Source organism: Pleurodeles waltl, chromosome 5 (assembly GCF_031143425.1).
Source record: "Pleurodeles waltl isolate 20211129_DDA chromosome 5, aPleWal1.hap1.20221129, whole genome shotgun sequence".
Lineage (NCBI taxonomy): Eukaryota > Metazoa > Chordata > Amphibia > Caudata > Salamandridae > Pleurodeles > Pleurodeles waltl.
Window position 1 is genome coordinate 1,480,196,349 of NC_090444.1, and position 20,076 is coordinate 1,480,216,424.

Consider the following 20,076-nt stretch of genomic DNA (forward strand, 5'->3'; position numbering starts at 1 on the left):
AAGAGCCCCCCAAATCCCTGAAAATTAGATCACTTCTGGAACCAAGAGGAACCTCTGCCACAAGGGTATAATAACAGTTCATGTCTGTTTGCTGCCCGATTAATGTCAATTCTCCAAGAAATTGACTCAGACGTGCTGTCTTAGGTTGATGCCATTTACCTTAGAAATAATGATTTAAACTCTCATTTGACGAGAGTGGATCATATAATTCTGGGATTTACTGACTATGGCTGTTAGACCTGGCATCCTTGGCATGGTTTCCCCTGTCTTTTTGCCTTTGCTCATGTATTTTTGACTATGTGCTGGACTTCATATTTACTGGTTTTGGTACTCTGGGAACTTCACCTCAGACCTGCCACTACAATGTCTGTGTGTGCAGGCTTATACTGCCAATTTGACCTGGCAAATGTACCTACTTGCCAGGCCCAAACCTTCCCTTTACCTTTCCCCAAATAAGGCACCCCCAAGGAAGGCCTTAGGAAGCCCCCTGGGCAGGGTATAGTGTATCTAAAAGGTAGGACATGTACTGGTGTGTTTTACATGGCCTGATAGTGAAATACTGCCAAATTTGGTTATCACTATTACAAGGCCTATCTTTCCCATAGGTTACCATGGGGACTGCCTTTAAATGTCTTTTAAGTGCATTTTTCCATTGGGTGCAGATAGAGATCTGGAGTTTGGGGTCTCTGAACTCACAATTTAAAAATACATCTTTTGGTAAGCTGGTTTTTAGCTAGTCAGTTTGAAAATGTCACTTTTAGAAAATTTAATTTTTCTTGTTTAACGATTCTGTGCCTTTGCCTGCCTGTGGAATCCACGTCTAGGTCAGACTGACAGTTGGGCTGGTTGCGAATTACCTCTAGACAGGGACACAAAAGGAGCTGAGGAGTGGCTTGCATATCCTGCTGAGTCTCCTGGGCTATAGTTGGGGTGGAGGAGCTGACACCTGCACCTAAAAGGGTTGTACATATCCTCACACAATGCAGTCTCTAACTCCCTGGTGTGTGTCTGGGGCCAGGCCTGGACAAGGCAGGATCTTGTCCACAAGAGAGACTTTCAATTGAAGTTTGCCTACTTCAAAGGCAGAAATGACTATAAGTAGTGGACCCAAAACCCCAGACTTTTAGATTACTTCTGGAGAAAGAGGAACCTCTGCCAAGGAGAAGAGCTGGAGGAGGAGTACTACCCCTTTGCCTCTGAGTGTGCTTTGTTTGGTTGACCTGCAGTAGCTGCTTCTGCCATAGAGAGGACAAAGACTGGACTTTGCAGGGTTTTCCTGCTTGTGAATTGTCTCCAAGGGCTTGGACAGAGCCATCAAAGGCCAGCACCTGGACTCACTTGCTTAGACGTCTACCCTGCCAAATGGTGCCCAGACCAGTCCCTAGGCCCTTGAAAGGAGAAGCTGGTAGAACTAAGGCTGAAATCCCCACACCGTGGCCAAGCAGGAAAAACATTGACAACCACCTGCTTCGCTGCTGCCAAATTTGACGCGTCACCCACTCAGCGTGGCTCTTCACCACCCTCTGTCATGATTTTGCACACATTGTTTCTGGGAGTTAAAACCACAGTGAACCAGCACAGACCCGAGGGTTCTTGGCTGGAAGTGGATGCATCACTCTTTTGTGGGAGAGAAAAATTACGCATCGCCTACACAACCGGAGATAAATTGACGCACGGCCTCACTTGTGAGTCAGGAATCAGTGCATCACTTACTTTCCAAATGCTTTATTTTTGACGTATATCAGGTAGTTTGTGGAAAAACAACTCATCAATTGATTTCTATGGATTAAGACTCTTTAATTTAAAAATTCATATCTTTGCTTGTGCATGCTGGATTTTTGTCGCTTCGATCTTGTTTGATTTAGATAATTATTGGCTATTTGTTAAACTGGTGTTGTGTCCCTTTTGTAGTGATTTCACTGTACTATTGTGTGTGTTGATACAAATACTTTACACATTGCCTCTGAGATAAGCCTGACTGCTTGGACAGAGTACAAACTGACTGCCAACCAGAGACCCCATTTCTAACCCCATTTCTAACAAATGCTATAAATTAAAAAGTCTAAATTAGCCCATCTCAGTGTTCTTTTTTTTGAGATATGACTTATCAAAAGGGGGCAGAAGCCAGATCCCACATTTCGTAGAGAGCTGTGCTCTTTTACAGCCCACAAATACCTTAAAATAGCTTCAATTGCTTTTAGACTTTCTACATTTTAGTAGACCACGTATACCAGATTATGGACAGTGGATTAAACCATTGCAAAATGTATTTTATCATAATTTTTCTAAGCAATATTGGACTACTGAACATATTACTATTCTCAGAACTTCACAAATAGACATGCATGAGTCTAAACACGTATATACTTGTGTCAACACTACTGATATAGGGATTGGAATAATTGTGGGTTCTAGTGGTTACATGTACGTCACCTTTATTGAAGGGGAATCTATACTAAATTCTCATAAATTGCATTTAGCCTCCAAAGCGGAAATGCATTTTGCATCATCAGAAAAATTCTGATTGCAGTTCAAGCTACTGTACTGAAGGAACAATCACTGGCCCAGTTGAAACATATAATTGTGGCATCTCCTAATTTTGCATCAGGGGCTTTCACAAAGGATAGAGTTCTTAACACAAAAACCTTACATCTGTGAATGGATCCAGAAGGCCACTTCCTTAACAGGTACGGAAGTAGAATATGTTTTTGACCCTACTCTGAGAACACAGGAATTTCTCCAGTATGAACAGGAATACCCCACGTCTAGTGAAAGTGTGTCTCTAGATCAGTATGCTTGCATAATATATACTGATGGTCCAGCACAGTCCACAATTGGTGCTAAGCATAAGTGCTTAGCTGCATGTGCTGTAGTGAAAGGTGTCATGAAACATGGTGAATTTTAGGCACATAAAACATATACAGAAACAGCTGGTTGAATTAAAAGCTCTGGTTGTGGCCTGCAGAATATGGATTCAGAATTCCTCACAGTTATTGTCTTTGTGTCCTGTTACTGCTTCCAGTCCTCTAATGAGAATTTACCTTATTGTTACTTGAATAGATTCAGGGATTCCAAAGTTAGTGCTATTAAGCATAAGCTTCTTTGGGGAAAGGTGGTGGCCCTGAAAGATGCTTTGCCGTGGGCTTATGCGATTCATACAATGAGTCATCAATGGGTTTGTTAGAAATTGGTTCTCTAGTTGGCAGAGGTATATACCTTGTCCAAGTAGGGACCACAATTCTAGTCAGGGTAAGTTACTACACAACCTAAATTATCCTTTGTTCACCCTCAGTTAGTTTGACATAGAGCAGGCAGGCTTAACTTCGAACTTAGAAGGCAATGTGTAAGGTATTTGTGCAATACCTCATACAGTAACACAGTGAAAACACCAAAAAAATTACTCAACACCAGTTTAGATACATAGATAATAATTATCTGAATAAAATAAAACCAAAATAACAAAAATCCAATATGCACAAGATAAGATATTACTCGCGAAAGGTTTAAATTAGTCTCAATCATTAGGAATCCGTTTTGTACCCTTGTAACACACGGTACCTGGGATGCGTCAAAAACAATGATGCACAGGGACTTCAGAGGAGGAGATACATTGAAAAATAAGGCACTGGATCAGATTTTCTGGTGCAGCACAGGTGATGTGTTGTTTCTTTCCAGGCTGCAAGGTGATGCATTGATTTTCAGGCTCACAGCCTAGGTTCATGTCTGCATTGTGGGGATATTTTGAATCCCAGGGATGATGCGTTGAAAAGCCTTGATGTGTTGGTGAGCAGGAGCAGGCGCTGCATGGATCCAGTAGGTGATGCAGTGATTTCTGCAGGTGTTGGGCCGATTTTCTGATGTACAGGGATTTTCTTCCCTTGGGTGAAATCTTTGTGGCCCGAGGTTTCAGACCAGGAGGCAAGCACAATCCAAGCCCTTGGAGAGCACTTTTGGGGAAGGCAGAGTCCTTCTAGCAGAGTCAGGGGGCAGCAGGCAGCAGGGCAGCAAGCAGGGCAGCAGGCCTTCCAGTAAAGCAGTCCAGATGAGTCCTTTGGATAGCCAGGAAGTTCTGACAAAGCCCAGTTGTAAATCCAAAAGTGTCTTATCTGGTGGGGTCAGGGACCCAGTATATGTAACCAAAGGTGCCTTTGAAGTGGGGGAAACTTCAAAGAGTGGTTTTGAAGTGCACAAGTTTCCCTTTCAGCCGAACCATGTCTGCCAGGAGGCCTGTGGGGGGGAGGGGGTTAGCAGTCCTTTGAGTGAGGGCAGGCCACTGGCCTTCAAAGTGTAAGTGAGAGCCCCTCCACCCTTCCTGCCCATAGAAACCCATCTGTATGCAGGTGAATGCAGATGCAGTGTCCTGTGTTTATGGCTGTCTGGGTGGAATGCACAAGGGGAACTGTCAACCAGCACAGACCAGATGTGGATTGGAGACAGGCTATAAGGCACGAAGTGCAGGGAAATGCCTAATTTCTAAAAGTGGCATTTCTAAAATAGTAATATTCAATCCATCCCGGATTGGATTTTTTATTACCATTCTGACCATACTAAATATGACCTGGTTACTATCAAAAGTATATGAGGGCAGTCCCAATGCTAGTCTATGGAATGAGCAGGCCTCACAGCAGTGAAACTGCACACACATGCCTTGCAATAGCAGGATGGATTCACTGTGCTGCTTTACCTCCAGTCAAAGCATTTATCCTGATTAAATCAGGACTTCAGACCCTTAACTCTAACATAGGACCCTGCCAACATGATTTAAAAAGGACCTTAGACAATTGGCTCATTTTCATGAAACGATCTATGACCTTCCTGAAGCCATTAGATGATAAAGTAAAAGAGTCGTATTAATGATGACACACCAGGGCTACATGAAGTGGAAGGCCGATTGGCAAAATGTTATCATTAACACGACTAGGATGTGTCTGATTGCTATTAAATAGGGCTGCTTCCTAATTCAATATTCTGTCCTGATGATGACCCGTCTGAATTAATTTCCTTTTTTGGGGGTCAAAATGTTGACATTATATTTGAAAATGTGGATTGGCTTGAAAAATTCAGCAGGCTCACAGCACCTATTGTTATAGGTGCTTTTCTGAGACCTCGTGCTTTTAACAACAGTTTGGTTTTAGTTTTCATGTAAATAGCACTGCAACACTTAGACTAACACATAATTCACTCACACTGCGCTGTTATACAGGAGCACCTTGATTACTTTACTTTAAATTATGGAATTTGTGGAATTTAAGTTTCTAATAAATGTGATATATTATTCACAAGCTTCATCAGTACAGAAAGTTCTTTATGGTACAACCACTGTTGTGGAGGTTAATTCATATCCTTCCCCCGGAGAGACCAAAAATCTTTCTGTCATATTATTCAGTTACCCAGGTCCCAGGGTACAGGGTTGCGTTATTTTTTCAAAGACATTTCTGAAAAGGGCATTTATGAAATAGTAATATGAAATCCAGCTTCACCAGCAAGTAGGATCCCTAACTACCATTCCAACCATACCAAATATGACAAGTCTACTCCACTCAGATCAGAATTTACCACTTAAAAGTATATAAGGGAATTTCCAGTGCTGGCCAATGAGAGGAGCAAACTTCATAGTAGTGATAAATTACTCTGTGAGTTTTTCACTACCAAGCCATATAAAAGCTATGAGTACATGTTCCGCCTTTTATCTACATAACACCCTGCCCTCTGGGATACCTAGGGATACCTTAGGGGTGACTTGTATGTAAGAAAAGGGGTATTTAAAGCTTGGTAAGTAGTTTTTAAATGCCAAGAAAGTGGCAGTAAAACTGCACACACAGGCCTTGCACAATAAGTGATGCAGGGCAACTGGTAGCATTTAAGTTACAGGCCCTGGGCACATCTAGTGCGCTTTACTAGGGACTTATAGGTAGATTAAATAGACCAAGGGGGTATGAGCCAATGGTATCATGTTGAGGGGAGAGACCGCAAGCACTTTAGCACTGGTCAGCAGTGATAAAGTGCTCGGAGTCCTAAAACCAGCAAAAATGAGATCAGAGAAATGGAGGGAAACAGGCAAAAAGTTGGAGGAAGACCACCCTAAGGCTGTCAGGTCCAACACTGTTGATATACACATTGTAAGGAATTATTTGGCTAATAGGGCTTCCAATGTGGCTGTTTACACTGTGTTAATAGCATGTACAAGGATAGATGTAGAAGTGGGTGATAAATTACATCCTGCTGGTGGAGTTGCTGGAATTTTGGCCACTCTGCACTACACAAATTTCAGGAACAATTCTACTAACTGCCGCTTGGCTGAGTTTTTTCTTGTGCATGGCTCACCAACAGTAAGTTGGTGAGTACAAGTGAGAAATGGTGTTCCCTGGCATGATTTTCGGGTGCCAGGAGGGCACCCATGGAGATTTTTTCACTGCGGACAGTTGAGTGTGGTCACAACCACTTGCGGTGAGAAAGCCGCCACTTGAGTAGAAAATCTATTCAACCTGCAGTAAAATCAACTTGAGCAGCAGCACCCTCTGGCATACTCCATGGTGCCATTCTTCAGCATTGAACAAGATCCCAGCGCTAAAAATCAGTGCAAGCAGTGTCACATGCCTATTTCTGCCCATTCACAAACCTCCGTAGATAGATGATGACATTATGACTGCGGCCACTTCTTCAGTTAGTCATGCACCCCTACCTAAAGGCTATTCAGCAAAATACTCCTTTCAATTGAGTCCTCAAAATATTCCCTTTGTCCACATTCTGGGGACGGTTAATCGAGTGACATCCAACCAGGACTGCAGGTTGGACATAATGATTGCTGCACATGAAGGATTGGCATATGCCCATGCTGGTGTGGCGGCTACAGTTTCCTTGTTACAGAAATGTTACTATTGGCAGGGTCTTTGTTGTGACCTTTGTCTTTTGATGTGACATTTGTCAGCAAATTAGACGTTTCTCAGCTGCACGCCCACTGTAGACTCCACTTTTAGGGCCATATTTACAACCCTGGTTGTGTTAATCTTGCACCACATATTGTGGTGCAACAGCAATACACCTCCTAAGGCAGAAGGGACACCTTCCAGCACAAAATGATTCTTGAGAGGCATAATCTTTCTTTCCATGCAGACTGTAGCACACATGAAAAGAGGAAGATAAATGTAGAGAAATTAAAATATTTCTCCTCAATACACCTGCCCTGGGGAGGCATATGGTTTTGGTGCTGCGCCATGTTAACGTGATTTCATAAATCTGGGGCTGCATGAAAGTCCATGTGTGCTGGTTGGAAAACCCACCACCGCCCCCATGGAACGCCTCCATGAAGCAGAATAAAGCAACACAGCGACTTGCCTTGCTTTGTCTTTCTCCATGTTTATGAGGCCATGCAAAGTGCCTTTTCATAGCCCCATACATATGGTTGAGAGGCTTGCGCTGCAGAAGGGTAAAAAATGTGACGCTCTAGCAGCGCAAGCCTCTCAGATCAATGCACCGAGACTCTATATTGTTGACCTAATACACAGTCCTACTAAACTTGTGGTGTTGTGTAGCCATTTTAGCTATAGCTACATGCATGTTAGTTTAATACACTAGGCCGCTGTGCACTTTGACATAGATATATTTTATTCGGCTTCGCATTCTTATTTTTACAAAAACCAGTTTTAGGGTCCTGTTTTAATTTAATCTATCTAACTGTTTTGCTTAGCCCAGCACTGTGTTCTCAAACAAGACATTCTTGATCACTTTGTGCTTCAGTCAAGGCTACAGTTTGGTACATTGTCGGTGAACGTGGTCGAAGTTTAGTCTCCAACATTCGTAGAAAATAAACATCCTTACATAGGGACATTTTCTTCGAACATTAGCTGTGTTATTATAAAAACACTTCCTAGTGCCATCACACGTTAAGAGGGAGATTCCAGCCAGGGAACTACGACTATATGCCGGTTGCTGAATGCTTCGCTGCAGATGCTAGCGCAGACTACAGGCCCTTGCTCAGGTATGAGGGTCGATGTCCTCCCAGAGGAACCTGAAAGGCAGAATTAGAGCTTAATATGCTGTGCTCAAATTATGACTCAGATAGAAAATAGTCCATTGATTCTAGTGGCAATATGATAGTGTTATTCTTATGCTTCACTCTCATCGTCACCATTTTAATATTGTCGTGTTGTGTTGTTCTGGTTATTTCAGCTCACGCTTTGCTATCTGAAATGCAGTTGTTTTATTAAACCAGTCTTTAAAACTCATACTGCTTTTATTGTCATTTATATATGAGACTGAATTGCAAATGAGAGAACAGGATGCGATCTGAGTGACCACGACTTCCCTGAGAAGTATGATATGTCATGCGCTCGGCTGCCCAATCATCTCTACCTTTTGGGAAAGACGAGGCACTGCTAGTTAGCCGGAGCAAAACCCGGATTTGGAGCGACAGGTGTCACCCACTGTGGGTCAGACTCAGTCTCCCACACCGTGGACAATCTTGCTGCTCAAAATCCAGTAGTCTCACTATAATAATGAGAGCCTACGCGACAGTGGGAACCATATAACAATTGAGAATGAGAATGTCAATATCCTTGGTGTTTCTCTCTTTGTTCATCTCTGTCAGCAATATAAGGTATTTGTTTAAATCTGTGCAAGGTAGATGGCTGTTCTATTAGATCTCTTTGCTTCTTAGGGGTGCACTTACAACTCTGTTTTGCTTGGCCTGTCTCTGGTCTTTAGCAGTGGTGCTAGACTTAGTAAATGGGGACCTAAATGTCTACCCTTTCATTCTCCTTCTTTCTTTTGTACTGAAAAAGTCTAATCAGAAATACCTGCAGTTTCTATTTCTGTTGGAAATAGCTGTTAAACCCTCCATTGGTATTGTCAGTGTACCACTTGCTGGTAGGCCTTCCTCTGTGTCATCCTCATCTAGAGATGGGGGGTTGAAAGAGTCAGCTCCAGTGTTTGTTTTGCCCCTGTTAGGCTGCAGTAGCTCTTCAATGGGGTTGTTTTCCATCTACATCCTGAGCTTCTGTAAAATATTTAAATGCTTATCATTTTGGTGAACCTCTAAGGGTCTGCAATCAAGAGACTGTGAGCTGTTGAAGCTTCCCAGTTTTGGGGGGATGGATTCGTTTTGGGTTTAATTCTACTCTCAGAATCTAGACATCAGTTATGTGTGTTTTTCTTGTCTTTAGTATGAGCTTGTATTCCTGCTCCTTTGGCATTTCACAAATTATGCATATTGTCCGATCACAGGCCTGTGCTTCCTTCTCTTGTCCCATCTTGGCATCTACTTTTGCATACCTTTCAATTAGATCCTTTTGGCCCTTTGGATTCCATTCCTTTAGTTCCCATATTGGTAAGGTTGTTTATGTGGTACCTATTATGCATGCTCTATGGACATCGGAGTTGAGTGAGCTCTTCTCTTTTATGAAAAATACCTAGAGTTTTTTTCACAACAAAGTGGTGTTGAGGACTGATTCTTCATTTCATCTAAAGGTTTCCTCAAAATTTCATATTTTTCAGGGATTGGTTCTTCCTGTTCCATCTCCAGGTCCCAGGTCTGCTAAATACACTTTAATGCACTGTTCAGGTGTTCATGTAGCCTTCTCTGGCCATCTGAAGCACACCTCTGATTTTGCTCTACTGATTCTATCTTTGTAAAACTTGTTCATTAGAGAAGAGAGGTTATCCTTTTAACTCCAGGCCACTGAGTACATCAGACTATCTCTACTGTGCATTCCTCAGTTGAAATTCTTCTTGCTAGCCTTACTGATGGTTGGTTTACCAGGAGTATGACTGTCTCAAAACAAGGGCATTGTGTTCTGATTGTACGACCCTGGTTCTAAACCTGCAGACTACAGGGCGACAGTGACTACCAAGAATAAATGCGTGTGTCATATTCGCGTGAGGTGGTAAATACATATAACATTTGCTGGAGTGCCTTCTGGACTATCCCTGACATGTTTGTATCATTATAAAATGTTGGCTTGTTTGGCTGTGTTCTTGTGTGATGTCCGGAGACATATTTACTGTTGTTTCTGCTTAATACATTGCATACTGTTGCAGCATCCAATATTCCGTGTATAACTTGTTCTAGCTATCCATTTTTCTAACTACTTGGTATATCCTTTCTGTTATGACTGGGACGAGCAAATATGGCATTGTGGGAATGTCCCGTAATCAGAACATTCATAAAAATATGTGACAAGCTAAATATGCATGACATTTTATTTTCAACCTCTTACTATGGTTCTCTGTACTTGTTTCGGATTGCACTATTGGCAGTAAATTTAATTCCAATGCCAGCTACTCTCTTATGAAATGCTTATGTGTCTGTTCTTTTTTAAATCAGCAAGTACAACCGGTCCCTGAATATTTTAAGCTCCTATACAATAAAAACGACATATTTTGCTTGCCCATCTCTTCAAGATTCACCGAGATCACATCTGCGATTAAAATAAATTCCATCCAAGAACCCTGCAACATGTTTTCGGCGATCTTAATATATTTTTTACAGTGATAACTTCTGAGACAATTTGTATGAGGAGGTAAAATTGACTAAAAAAAAGAAATATTCATTAGCAGGTAAGAATAAGACCGAAATTACATTTTGTATCCTTGTCCCCTTGAGGCGAAATTAGTAAAGGCTGCTGTGAAGTTAAAGCCAGCTGGTTGCAAAACATATAAATTAGTTTCCTGAGGCCCACTGTAAACTCTTCATAACTTTACTCAATCATGGTTCATTAGCAGGTTAACCGACAGAAAACCAGTGCACATGGGTATATATTTTGGTCATCGTTTCCATCAACTTGAACATCGCTTAAGATGTGAAAGTCGCAGAAATTCACCTAAGTGTGAAACCGCGTTGACTCCCTAGGCCTTATCATGGTCTGCGCGCAAATAAAGCAAATAAGCCGTTTTAATAACTATATCGCACTTTCATGCAATTATTAGGTCAGAGTGTGCGTATAACTAGTAAGACTGAAAATCTAAGGAGGACATTTATAAGAAGAATTAGCTTAGCTGTGGTGTTCGAACAATATTTTTGTAATTTAATTGTATAGTTTCGTGTTTTTACATAGAAAGCACAAAGAAGTCTTCTGGCTGGTTGAAACCCTCAAAATCATAATATGAAGTTGTTAGCTTGTCATTTACAGAAAAGTTGATCTTTGGTACGTTTTTTGTTGGGTATTTTGTGGCTCTCGTGGAAGCCAGGGGACTGACGGAAAAAAGCCCACTTGGCCAATCAGTTCGCTCTATTATTTGAAGTTGCGGTTTGCTGTACCGTAGTGAGCCTCACGCGAAACCATCTGTTCATATATACGATGTTTTTGAAACATTCGGGCTTATTAATGAAAAATGAGACACAACTGCTCTAGCTCAGTGTGCGTCAATTCTTTTAATGCCTTGACGACTTTACTTAGCGCTATGCATGCACCATATTTATTGAATGGCGCACAGTGGCATTAGGAAAAGGCTAGTGTGAAAATCCCTAACCTTTGCCTAAAAAAATTACGCCGATGCCGGAAAAGTGGCGTTAGCAAGACTTGAGGCACGTTTATTGAAGCTAATGGTACTAGTGCCGTTTTTGCATCATAAGTGTAAAACAAAAGCCCGCTAAAATGCTAAACACAAACAACAATGACCCAAGATGGAGAATTTAGGAGAGATCGGACACCAGAGAGACCCAAGTCAGCCCAGTACAAGTCTGGATCGACAGACAGACACACAGGAGAAGTGGTAAAGGAAGAGGAAGTGTTGCTTCGGTCAGGAGGGGAGCAACATCTTGGTCAGAGATGTTACACGGAGCACCAACATCAGCAATTTGTCACCTCTAAATTGCCAATAGGTAGGAACGAGGCCATCTGAAATTCAATAGTTGTGGCTGTGAGAAAACAGCTGATTGCAGATCCCCCTAACTTTTTGCCCCTATTTTTACATTGAACATAGCAGCGCGTAAGCGCTGCTTTTCCGACGTGCTGTTATATATCGGGGCTTTTAACCACGACCACAGCACGCCCATCACTATCACTCTTTCATTTGTTTTCCCCATCAAAAATACTTTGTTTTCTTTGGCAACTGCTTTACATTTGTCCCTCCTTAAGGCGGTTTTGTTACTGCCTTGGCTATCTATCACCCCTGTTACATGGCTAGTTGCACTTTTGTCAATAACTTTTGGCTCTCTATTCATGCTGATGGTGGCCCTTTGAATCTGCTCTTATATGTCAAATGTTTTACTTTTTGTTTTCAGTTTGTGTGGCAAGAACATTCCAGTTAGTAGTTTACAACGCTAATAGCTCTAACTCAAGGGAAAGTGACACCCATTGCAGCTCAAAGGCTTGTTGTAAACAGCTGTAAATCGTATTCTTATCTGGGAACAAATGCTGCTGCTCCTGTGAGTCCATGTGGGTGATACACTGCTGAGCTCAGAGGGGGCGGGGGAGCACCAAGCAGATGGCTCTTCATTTCTGCATCTGTGGGACATGTTTTTGCCTTAACATCTAGTTTTGATTGTATTCATTATTCCCCAAATTCCCAGGTTCAGTGTGTGCCACTGCTCAGTCTGTTTTCAAGAACACCAGGAAATACCAATTACCCCATAATGGATTAGCAGTTTTAATTTCCGTGGTTATCAACCATTTTGTATTTTTGCTTTCTGTTCCACTGTTTACCATAAAATAGATCTTTGCAATTTAGCCATACATTCTGTGTGCAGGTGAGACACGCTTCAGCATCGGTGGGTGTTGGGCACACTGCTATATTTCCATTCTCACATTTTCTCTAAACCTGTCATAATGTGGAAAACATATACAGACTCTATAGTGGAGTACGTTATATTACAGTGTATGGATATAATATTGACAATAGGTATGCACCCAAGACATGTAAAAGCATCACTTACCGAACTCAGCGGTACTCATGTTATCATCATTGGAAAGATGAAATGCTAAACCTCCCCAAGAGGATTCAAACCTGTGACCTTCACACTACTCACAGATTTCTGCAATGTTATAGTAACACACTGAGATATTTTACTTTCATATACAATATTTTGGAGTATTAATGCAGCTTTCCCAGATGTACCATGCATATACCTGCAAATAAACAAAAAAAGGTCAGACACATCTTCATACATGCAGTGGGGGCACACAGGTGTGTGCTCAAAAATGGAAAGAAATTCCAAACAAGAGAAAGAATATGCTTACAACAGAACATTCCCACATTCGAACAGCTGTCCTGTTAGTGACCGCAGTGCACCCTGAAATATACTTCAGTGCACTGTGCATGCAGCACAGTGAAGTGCTTTTATCATATTTTGAACAGAACGTCTCGGAGAGTTGAAATACACAGGAGGCTGAAACAGATTCCAAGTTGAATGCACTGACGAGACGGCCAGGGTAACCTGGAGAAAGAACATCCCATGGAACTCTCGAACCCTAACACTGCGCCCCTTAGACTAGGATAAAACTGGCTCCTGTGCATAAAAAGCCTGAGCTGGGACACGAATGAATTCCTAACATCACAAGCAGTTGTAAATTATATTAGACTCCTTTGAATTCCAGCTGCCCTTTTGGAAAACAGCTTTGAGAACATTGCAGTGTTAACAGCGATTGTGTTCTCCAATTCAAAAACACATTTAAAGGGTCAAGAAAGGCGTAACATAAGAGATAACTATCGCATTACGTGGGGTTCTTACCTAGCAAGCAATACTTTGTTTATAAATCTGACATTTTCTCCCTGTTCTTTGTTTCATTTCATCATCTAAACCATTCTACAATTTTTGATTAAAGCAATTATTCCTCGCCCCACTCCTGTTTTAAATAGCACACATCAATTATTATCATGTACCTATACATTCTTGCCTTTTAACATTTTGTAAACTTTAATCATTAGGAAATACAATGTGGATAGGAATCTTTTTCATTGTTTCAGAATTTCCATTGCAGTTTGTTATAACTGTGCACTACTAGGTAGAACCATGCAGTTTGAGTTTTAAGGGCCTTGTTTGTAAAATATATTCCATGAGCCTACTGGCCCTTTATATGCAGGGCCACTGGAATTTTGTGGCAAAAAGGACCAACATATGTGGCAGGGTTGACCAACTAATGTGGCAAAAATGTCCAGTTATCTATTTACATTGCCAATAGCTCCAACTCAAGTAAATGTGTGACTTATTGCATTGCAAATGCTTGATCCCTTTTTGATGTGCCCTGGGTACTGCTAACGAGTCCCAGGGCCTGTGCATGTATAAAATGAGTATGCAACGTAGGCTAATTATAATTGGGAGTTTCAGCATACCTATAACTCCCTAGTATATGGTAGAGCATGCAGGTTTAGGGACTCCAGCATAGGTAATGTCCACAGAGAGCCTGCCTTGCTGCCTGTTTTTAAACTAAAGTTATATGCAAATTCGACTTTGGAGTCCTTCTAAAGTCTTAAACTACCTTATCTTTATATATAAGTCACCCCTAAGGTGTGCCCTATGTGCCCTTAGGGTTGAGTGCCACGTAACTATAAGCAGGGACCACATAAAAACGGTTTTATAAGCCCCGGTGAGGTAAAATAGCCAAATTTGTTTTCCCTCAGTGTAGTGAATGGCCTACATAGCCTAAAATGGGGAGACTTTATTGAAATTAACAAAGTCTCCTTAAGTGCCAGATACCCTGAGTTTGGTATCAAATTAATTGTTATAATAAATCCCACAACTTGCAATTGTTGGATTTAATATAACTAGTTCAGGTAAAGAGTTTTAAAACTTTACCTGAAAGTTGATGACTTCAGCTCTTTAGTGCCATCCTCTGAGTTGCCAGCCTCTGGCAGCTTGGCCAGGCTGACTTGATGAGGTGTAAATTGGCCTGGGCTGAACACAAAAGATGTGCCTGGGGGAGGAGATATGCCTCAGCAGATGGGAAAGCAGGAAGGGCGGCCAAACTGTTCTTCAAAGGCACGGAAGGACATTTGGAGCAACCCAGCACCTCCCTCACATCCTGCAACCCCAGACAATTAGGTGCTGTTAGACTTGATAGCTTAAGGGTGGTCAACCCCAACTTTTTGCCTGCCTCCATCCACTTTTTGACACTGTTTTTACTGGTTTTAGGACTCTGTGCACTTTACCACTGCTAACCAGTGCTAAATTGCATATGCTCTCTCCCTTAAAACATGGTAACATTGGTTCATACCCAATTGCCATATCTGAGCTACTTATAAGTCCCTAGTAAAGTGCAATACATGTTCCCAGGGCCTATAGATTGAATGCTACTATTGGGCCTGCAGCACTGGTTGTGCCACCCACATAAGTAGCCCCTTAACCAAGTTTCAGGCCTGCCATTGCAAGGCCTGTGTGTGCAGTTTCCCTGCACTTTAACTTGTCATTTAAGAGTTCTTGCCAAGCCTTAAACTCCCCCTTTTCTACAGATATGTCACCCCTTAGGTAGGCCCTAGGTAACCCAGAGGGCAGGGTGCTGTGTAGGTAAAAGGCAGGGCACATATCTGTGTGTTTTATATGTCCTGGTTGTGGAAAACTCATAAATTAATTTTTCACTGCTGGGAGGCCTGCTCCTTTCATAGGCTATCATTAGGGCTACCCTCATAAACTGTTTGAGTGGTAGATTCTGATTAGAAAGGGGTAAACAGGTCATATGTAGTAGGACCAGAATGGTAAAACAAAATCCTGCTGATTGGTGTGGTTGTATTTTATATTACTATTTTAGAAATGCTACTTTTAGAAAGTGAGCATTTCTCTGCATTTAAATCCTTCTGCGCCTTACAGTCTGTCTACATGGTGTCATCAGTTAGGGCAAGCAGGTGCATGAAAAGTGTTACATTGGGAACAATCCACCACTGTTGTGCAAATTGTACCTAATGCTTGGTGCACAATGCAACACACATTGAACAACAAAATTCACTGGACATACAAAGATCTTAGACACTCCCATGTCACTCGTGCACCACCCTTTAATCATTAGACAAAACTGTAGCAAATACAAATTTGACAGACATGGAAGCTTCCGGGAGCTGGGTGGGCAACACATTTTGCATGGGAATACCTCTAGAAATTCAGATTTAATGACAACTACATGCAGTGTCAGGTGTGAGAGGGGCACATAATTACCAGGACATGAAAAGTCATGCAAGGAGCCTTTCCCTGGCATGGTAAACATGAGCTATTACACAGCACCACTGGAGCAAATTGTAGCAAAATGCACTGCTGGAGCACCATAATGGTAGTGTCTGGAAAATGCAGCATATATATATATATATATATATACCCATTTATGATCAAATTATGTTGTGCAGTGAAACTGCCCAGCTTGCTGTGCTAGCTGCATCATTTCAAATGAGTAGGGACGTGTAGTATTCACTGACATGCAATGCATCCCTGAACGACCCTTGGGGATGGGCCAAAAATGTAATTGCCAACATCAACACAGCCACACAATCAGCATGGTGTAGGAGTGTCCCTGTTGCTGGTCCAAATGCACATGTGCAGGAAGGGACACATCCTGCAACATCAGCTGACAAGAATACTGTGTGCCACTTACAATGACGATGATTGCAGCACATTGGAAGATGCAAAAACTCGCCAACAACAATATCAATCCTTTGCAGCACTACTAAAATGGCACCTCTGAGGTGTTATCGTAACTTGATGCATCTGTACATCAAGTCTGAAAATGTATTAGGTCCCTATGCCACCCCCACATGTGCTGTAAGAGTGATGGATGGGGGTGAGCTGTCCACATACATCATCCTCACCACCTTGAGTCATGTTTTGTGCATCCTGCACCACCCATTGTAAGGATCATCCACCTCTTGTGTGTGTGATCAAACCGGAAGGTCTCCCTTCCTGCACAACAACAATCAGCCCTGAAATGCAGGCATGCTTGCACCCATGCTGCAAGGAGCCCTGCATAGCAAGGATGAGTTTTGGTGTGCTGGAAGGCACACCTTCCTGTTTAAACACATTTGCAAGAAGTGGTTGATCCTTATAATGGGTTGATGCAGGATGCACAGCACATGACTCAAGGTGAGAAGAATGATGCATGTGGACAACTAACACCCTTACATCACTCTAACAACACACATGATCTTGCAGCGGAATGCAATACCTACTCAACGGCCATGCTTTGCCAAAGCAACATATTTTGTATGCTTCCATTGGTGTTGGCTGCTGTGTTGCGAAATCAACAGTTACTACTTGCTGCAGTGATACCTTACATCTTTACACAGATGACAGCTCCTGGGACCTTGGAAACCACATCTGTATCCCCTGATGTGTGTGTGCCCCCCTCAACATCAACAATGTTAGAGTCAGGCAAATGTCACACAGTTAACTTAATGTAAGGGGTACATATACAGAAGTCCATGGTAATTTATGCAAGGTCGGTGTAACAGACTGGGAAATGGGGATTGGCAGATTGAGCTAATGGAGCTTAACTAAAAATGACACTCTGGAGGCACACTGTGCCACTAGGGGCACATACATGAGGGCCTTGATGTGTGGCTATGGACCATGTCACTAAGGTACCAGGGTCTAGAAAATAATGACTTATGTCAACAGATTCAACAGTCCAAGTTTCACATTGTGCTATCTATTGCAGATGATGATGCCTTACCTCCTGCCAAGCTGCCTGTACTGGAATTCTCTGATGAGTTGGATGAACAGCTGCCGACCATCAATGAGTACACTCTCCAGGATGTCCTGAGTGCCATCTGGTCACCATCTCCAGTCACAGGGAGGACACACAGCATTGTGGGGTTTCCACATGACCCACCCAGCTCCCAACACACACAACAAACTTGCTCAAAACCAGCTCTGGACTCCCAGGACCCAGATGTAATCATCCAAAAAATAGCAATAGGAGACCAGCAGGAGCTGGCACAGCATGTGTGGGTGGGGATGGAGACCATGGCAGGCAGCCCAGAGGGAATACGGAGGTACCTCAGTCCCCTTAGGGACAACTCTGCTGCCATCAGAGGCACCCACTCTCTGCTATGTAGACTCCAGCAGTCAGTGGCTGACATAGCTGGTGTCCTGAGGCAGAGTGTTGAGCAAATCCCCTCCCAAAGTGCCACCAGCATGATTGACAAGAGGCTGGGGGATATCAAAACTGTCCTGGAGTCCATGAAGTGGATGCTGGGCTCCCTCACTGACAGCCTTGCTGCCTACCCCCATGATGTAGCTGCTGTTCTACGAAATCAACAGTTACTACTTGCTGCAGTGATGCCTTACATCTTTCCACACATGACAGCTTGTGGGACCTTGGAAACCACATCTCTATCCTCTGATGTGTGTGTGCCCCCCTTAACGTCAACACCACCACCACCCATGGCACAGGAGGCCCCACACACATCAGAGGATGAGGATATGGAAGGAATAACAATCACATTAAAAACCACGCAGTAGCTACAGTCTGTGGCACATGGACAGTATCTCCTGAGTTCTGTGTTGAAGATCATGCCAGTGTTGTAACAACTGGCAACATCCACTCTTCACTCACCCTCTGTTGACTTATCACACATCAACACATATGTCATGACATGTTCCCCCCTTGGACTCTGTCTGGAGACCCAATGTTAGAAATCTACCAAGGGGTCAATCTCCTGTACAATGTACATCATGAGAAACCAAACGGGCACATTTAAATAAATACACTAAAATTAAAATGTTGTTGATATTGTGTCTGATGCAGTAAATGTATGACCTGTATGCATTGCGTGAAACCACTTCACTGAGTACTTAATAAAAGGAAATGCCTGGCATTGTGTCACACACGAAGCCACACACTTTGCCTGAAAAGTGATCAAGCTGACTGATAGTAATGTGGACTGGCAAGTAAATTCTGAGTTTCCCAAGCATGTCATGCCACAGGTAGGATGCAAATGTTGCTGTGATGTGCATGATGTACTACATTAGTGTTTGGGAAAAGCTAGGGTGTTAGCACCAGTAGGACACTGATGCAAAATCCAATTGAGACAGCTATAAAACTGTGAGGGGTAGCCATGTGTGTTCCAGCAACAATTTGACATGAACCTCTAAACACCGAAAGTCTCAATACTTATCAACACAAAGGATTGGTGTAAGAGTACCTGTTTTGTGATGTCTATTCACGCACAACCAGAGTGTCACTTCCAATGCTTATAACTGTCTTGAGTAGCTGATATCATACTGTTGCCAACCTGAGAGGGACTTGGACATAAGGGATACCCTTAGTTCCACATGTAAAGTCGGACTGTATGCAAAACCAAATGCTTTTCTCGGAACATGAACTGTGGGGACATGGTACCACAGAGGTACTAAGACATGAAGGAGTCCATAGTGTGCTAAATAACAAGATTTAATAACATCTAAAATGTACTATCCTAAAAATTCCTAAACTACAGACTAACCTACACTAACCTAACCTATATTATCTTAACTTTACTTATACCTACAGCTAACTTATCTAAGCTAAACTTATGCTAAACATGTAATGCCATATGATAAACATCAACCCCCCCCCCCTTTTAGGAGGCATGAGTTAACAATGACAACAGTGACTAGAGCTAAACATTGACTAACAAAACATATAGGCTAAACAAATACATATTTGTTTGTTTTTTTCCCCAAAAATTTACAATAGCATTTACTAACATGACCCACACCCTTAAAATTTAAAACTATGATCTAAAACTAAAACTAACCTACCCTACAGTAAATAAACTAAGCCTAAAAACCTAAAACCCCTTGTGTAGGAAAAAAAACATAAAACAAGGGGAAAGGAACGTGAGGAGACCACAATGGCTGAAAACATATCATAGCTTTGAAAGTGTCTGCCTGATGTAGCATAACATCCTGTAGGACTTCTATTGCCTTGCCTCCAATTTGTCCAGCCTCAATTTCACATGTGACATATCATGGTCCATTTCTTGGTCAACGTTTTTGACCATGATTGAACCTCCAGGCTGGGGACGTGATGGTGCTGTATTTGGCCTTTTAAGGTTGATGGTGCCGAACCCATAGAGCCTCCCTTGTCCTTCTTCTTGGAGCTCCCTGCTGTGTGGCTGCTGTTCTTAGGCTGTTTTGGTGGCCTTGCATGTGCAATGCCTGCCAGGACCCCAATACTG